Below are 5,958 nucleotides of genomic sequence, written 5' to 3' on the forward strand. Positions count from 1 at the left end.
GCCTCAATCAATTGTTGTGAAAAAATATAATTGAGTTAAGAAAAATTGATGCAAACTTCCGTACAACGTATGGGTGACTCTGATTCACCCGTTAAAAAGATATTTGAGGATGAGCTGGTGGTAGCACCATCAGATGAAAGGTCTTGTCAGCGTTAACGTGGTCAATACCCAATTCACCGGCGTCTGTTGCGTGTTGTAGCGGCGAGGCGCTTTGCTGATGCATGCAGGAGACTCGAGTTCGGTTCCCAAGTGGGGAGATCTGTATGAGTATGAGTATCTCGGTCTTTCTACCGGGATATTGTATCCCTCTCAGCTCGGGTAAGCCCTGACAGGCAGGGTCGGAAAAAAGGACCCACATTGTGTCGATGAGGTTGTAAAAACACCTACATTAATATTAATTTATAAAAAATAATACTGAAATAAATAAGCAATTTCTGACAAATCGATGTGTGTGTGTGTGTGTGTGTGTGTGTGTGTGTGTGTGTGTGTGTGTCCCCCAAGCCAGGACACAAGTTTCTGGTAGGTCACCAAAGATATTTCAATTTTACACATATTCTCTGTTTAGAAAGGCAAACCCTAAGTGTATGATATTTTTCAGGTTTTTTTAGCTGTCAGTATCTCCAGATACGAAGACTGACACTTCTTCCCAAAAGAGTTGCTTGCATTCATACATTGTGGAAATCATGGACACTGAGTCTGTTTTTTTTTCACTTTAGCTTTGCATTTTAGAATCACATGGACAAGCATGAAAAATGTGCTGAAGGCTGCACAGCAAAAGATCAAAGTGAAATATCAGTGTCATGTGGAAATCTGACATCTTGACTAAAAAAGAATGCCATATAATGCTAATTGATCTCGAAGGGTTTATTCATGCTTATAACTTGTGTTTGTTTTTTGCTTTTAAGCAAACTAAGAATGTTGTAGTTAATTTTGTAACTTGTAGGACACTGTTGCTCAGATATTGGAAACCTACAGTAAAATTTATTACCTTTTATTTCCTTTTCATGACGTTTAAACGTTTGACATTCATGTATAATTCAAGCTTTGTGAAAATTGGCTGTTGTTCTTAACATTATTATTGGTAAGCTATCGTGCAAATGAAAATTTTCCTTTTCAGTCTATGAAATTAAATGCCAGTTTTTTCTTGAAAATGTCCAGTGTCAGCAGATTTATGTATTGTTTAATTTTTGCAGGCTTTTGGATTTATGACCAGAGTTGGCTTGAAGGCGGACAAAATGGATCACCACCCAGAATGGTTCAATGTTTACAACAAGGTAGGGCAATGTGTTCATCAAAGTAATTATCTTACATCCCAAGTCTAAGCCTACTCTTTCCTTTGGCCTTTTACAACCTCTGCCCCCCTCTCCCCCCACCTTTAACTGTATGATTGATATGCAGTTGGATTTTGACACATGCAGTACATTACTCATGAGTTTGATTATTGGCAGTGCTGGGTTTTGAAAAGAGAAATGGACTCATAGAGCGAAATATCTGCCTGCCAATGCTTTGAAGGTGTAGCGTTCAATGTGGATGTTGGGGACTGGGTATTATTTAATAGTCGACTAACTTTCTAATTTTGTGTACAATACGTGAATACTCCATTGATAACTGCATTTTTCAGTGGGGATGTAGTGTGATTGCAGCTCAGCTTATGTGGGTCATGTGTATAGTGTGTTTCCCATGATAACACACATGTAGTTAATAAATTACTGCTAATTCTGTAGGAAATATATGTTAATGCTATTTTTACAAAGTGTTTTCTATGATTAGTAGAGCTTAAGTGGTGACCAGCACAGGTGGGAGTGTCATAATTTATGTACAATGTCCCTGCTCTTTTGTGTGTGCTTGTCAGTGCAGTCATGAAATTTTGTGTGTAGGTAGGGTAAGGTGGATGGCAAGTTGATTATATGCATAAGTGAGATATGAACTTATTTCTTGACTAAACTTAGGTCACTGAAAATGAAGTTGCTGATAGTTTCAGTGTTTGTTTCTCTCTCTCTCTCTCTCTCTCTCTCTCTCTCTCTGAAAATTTTTGTATCACGCTAAATTTGACCCTAGATCAAAATAGGATTTTTTAAAACTCTAAATTTTCATTGATTTTAAGCCTTATCCATCTTTAATTTTGATGCAATGTATTTCTCTGCTGTGAGTTAAACTATGTTTGACAATTCATTTATGCAGTTGCAGCCATATGTTACACAGGGAATTGACTCTTTAAATATTCTGATTCGTATTGCCCAACCAGCTAACCCATCAGGTCATTAACATTTTATTTCATGTCATAACTCTGTGAACTGTAAGTCTTTTTTGTTTGTGTTTTTGCAACAGGTTCAGATTACCTTGAGTACCCATGATGTTGGGGGTTTGTCTCAAAGGGACGTTACCTTGGCGAAGTTCATTGAGGAAGTGGCTAAATAATTCACAGTTAGACATGAGTCAAATCTTCCCTGGCCATATCAAAATGTTGAATGTGCAGTAGTAATCAAGATCTGTTGTTTGGCAATTTTCTGTTAATGTTGTTTAGAACTATGCATTTAATTGTAGAGCTTTGTTTCCGAGGCAGGAGGTAATTTGTTGTAGAATAACTGCCCTTTGCCATGTTCCACAATGTAGTGGATTATGATTTTCATCATTTGAAGCCAAAACTATTTCCATGATTATAAAGTTGTTGTTGCTAGATAGCTGAATGTTTTAGTTAAAATTGAGCAGCATTAACACTGGTTTGAATGTAGTAGAAGAGTTAAATTGAAGGCCATTTTATTTATTTGTGTCCTTTTATTTGGATGAATGATGATTCCCTGTATTTTACATTCCGTTGTGAATTGCCTAGTGATTATATTATAATCCTGAATAAAATACTGCTGATGTTTACTATCATCATGACATTTATTAAATTTAATCACCAATGAATCTCTTCATAATATTAAGAAAAAAAAGATTTGATTATTTTTCTGTTGTTTCTTTTAAGTGCACATGTTCATTCGGCTCATTGTTTACTTGTTAGCTGTTTAATCTTTAAAAAAATATTATTCAATAAGAAAAAATGGATGTCAAATTCCGTATTCTCTCAGATGTGTTCAAAAGTGCAGGTCACAGTTTGCATGTGTTTCAATACCTATGCTGTTCTTTTCCTTTATTTATCTCTCAGAGTCAGAGCACAAAATAACAAATAATTATATCGTTTACTTCGATTTAGTTAGAGGTGGGGAAGGAAGGGATGGGCTAAGATGCACCTAAGTCAAAACGGTTGTGCTTCCCGAGTTTCAGAGTTGCATCTGTAGTCAGGTTGGTATTATGTGACATAGTAGAAACTGCCGTTGCAATAATATTTTTGGGGTCATTTTTGTTTTTCAGTGGCCTTATTTTTTATGACATGGTAATTGTTCTTGGTTTGCTGTTGAGCTTTGTTTTTGATTGGTGTAGTTTCAGAGGAAGAGTGAGGTCTAGAATGCCTGTTTGTGTAATAAGTTTGTGTGGTGACTTTGTTAACATCAAGTAAAATAATAAATCCCAAGGACTTTACATGTGTTTAAAAATCTCAAGTTCTTTTTTGAATGTTTTAAGAATTTTTAGGACTGCTATTACCACTGTACTGTTCAGACCCCGGCCACCACCTGTCTTTCACCTTGAGTGTAGGCTTTTGCGATGCATTTTGCTGCCTCGTCTGTTTTTCTGCTAGCCTCCGGTACATTTTAGAGACAATCTTTTGTAGGTTGTTTATCATCTGACACACAGTAAAACACAATTTAGAATATAATTTAGCATGCTGTTCAAAGGTTCTTTGCCCACAAAGCAAACTTTTTCCGAAGAGATAAAAAGTATCCTTTCGCGTCTTTTTCGTACTGGAACATTCATGAAATGTCCTTTGATGGCTCTCTAGCAGCCGTAAACTGTTTTCGAAAAAGGTGTTCGTGATTATCTCCACATACTGCAAGGAAAGAAGACATCAGACTCCGTAATACCATGTAACCCGTGGTAGCCTTCTGTTGGTCATGATTTTCATCATATACCCAGTCTTGGCCTAGAAAATGAAACATGTTTAAATTGTTTGATTTTGGAAAATTTTAAGTTTATAAAAACTACCAAAATGTTAGCTTTTGCTCCCCTGTGAAGGAAAAATAATGTAGCCGCGAAATAAATGTATCAAACTACCAAATGATTTGATGAAACTTTCTGCAGTGGGTGGTTGGTGGGTGCTTCGGTGTGGTTTGTTCCTTCTTTCTTATCAAACATCTATATCATCCTTACCTCTCATCCTTCTTTATTGAATATGTCATGTTTGTTTCTCTCGTGTAACACCTCTAATCTTCGGCACTTATATTTATGACCTTATTGTGTTGCAAGTGCCTTAAAACTCTTATTTTAAAAAAGAAGACTAGGTCTAGGTGCTCGACCCCAACATTTACTGGGATTAGAGGTGCACCGGCGTCTGTTGCCTGTGTTGTAGCGGATAGGTGCTTCACTGTCGCACGCAGGAGACTCGAGTTCGGTTCCCAAGTGGGGAGATATGTTGAGTATCGAGTATCTCGGTCTTTCTACCGGGATATTGTATCCCTCTCAGCTCGGGAAGGCTTTGACCAGCAGGGTTGGAAGCCCACCTCCAAAACGATGGAAAGTATAACGATGGAAACTTAAAAACACCCACATTTGTTGGGACCAGAGGTGTTCAAAAGTAACAATAGTAAACGAACCAAGAATAACACCAAGCTTTCTGACACGAGAGGCAAACTGTTGAACCGCCAGGTTATGAAGCCCCCCTAAGTTTTGCTATTCTTTTATTGCTCGTACTTCCCCATGGGACTTTGTTATAAAACTGTAAGTTTGATCATTTTCGTTTGTTGAAAAAAAATTCTTGCTTATTTATTAATCTCATGCTCTCGAAACTCTGCATAGTCCTTCTACGGGCCAGCGACCAAACAATATTTTTTTCTCCAAAAAAATTGAACCTGCAATAAAACAGTTTCTTTATTTAGGCCCTACGTGTATTAAAAACTTTGGCTCTTTGGGTGCTTACTCAGGATCACTGAAAACAATAACTTACAGTAATATAACCTGGTCAACAAATTGCTCATTTTGAGACAGCGACACTACGCTGCCCCCACATTTGAGTGTAAGCATGAAGATTTCCTCCTACGGTTGTCTAGACTCTAGACGTCTCCATGTGAGTCTCGAAAAGTATATTATATTATGTACTCATCTAGTAGTCTGTGTGGTGTTGAGAAAAATATATGTCAACTTACAATGTCTAAGGTGTAGGCTGTAAAAATCCCCTTTCACTTTTTGACCTGCTTTAGGTTTAACAGAACCTTAGTCTGCTGTGGCCTTTGTGAATATGCTTTTTTAGATTCTGTTGGTCATCCAATGTTTAGACCAGTATGCAAAGATCTATGAAGATTAAACAGCGATTTCGTTTTATCTTGTTAATCACGGCGTCTGGCGAAACTGAGCAAGCTAGATTTATACAGTAGTACCTTAGTACATGGTAGAACATGGTGATAGCGTTTGCAGAACGCACAAAATTGAATGTTTGGTAGCGTATAACAGTGTAACAGAGGGGTCTGAATTAGGGATCAACCTCTGTTACTATTCGCCAGATGATGGTTTGCAGGGCGCCGCATTTATATAATATTAATATAAAATATTCTTCTTTACCTTAGTTGTTACTGAACTGTCTATCCGTCTTTCTTTTTCCCCTGTGCATGGTTATAAATTCTGAGTGCTTATGTAAGCACTAATGTAGGGTTACTACCGCGAAATGGGTCATTAATTCCTTCCAAACCTTAGTGTTCAACCTGGCCATTGACTGGGTCATGAGGAAAACAACAGAGGATACATCAAGAGTCATAAGGTGGACCCTCTTCTCCACCCTCGAGGATTTTGACTTTGCCGACGACCTTGCACTACTCTCCCATACCAACCAACACATGCAGGAAAAAACAAACTGACTCCACAAATACG

The 5,958-nt window shown here is 37.6% G+C and overlaps 1 long non-coding RNA gene across 1 annotated transcript; it reads left to right on the plus strand.

The window, feature by feature from the left end:
• Nucleotides 1-1,171: 1,171 nt before the first annotated feature.
• LOC118477597 lies at nt 1,172-2,645 on the plus strand. Its single transcript, XR_004858486.1, has 2 exons — nt 1,172-1,274; nt 2,329-2,645. It is a non-coding gene; the product is annotated as an uncharacterized LOC118477597 (long non-coding RNA).
• Nucleotides 2,646-5,958: the final 3,313 nt, after the last annotated feature.

This window comes from Aplysia californica, unplaced genomic scaffold (assembly GCF_000002075.1).
Source record: "Aplysia californica isolate F4 #8 unplaced genomic scaffold, AplCal3.0 scaffold00151, whole genome shotgun sequence".
In the NCBI taxonomy this organism is placed as follows: Eukaryota; Metazoa; Mollusca; class Gastropoda; order Aplysiida; family Aplysiidae; genus Aplysia; species Aplysia californica.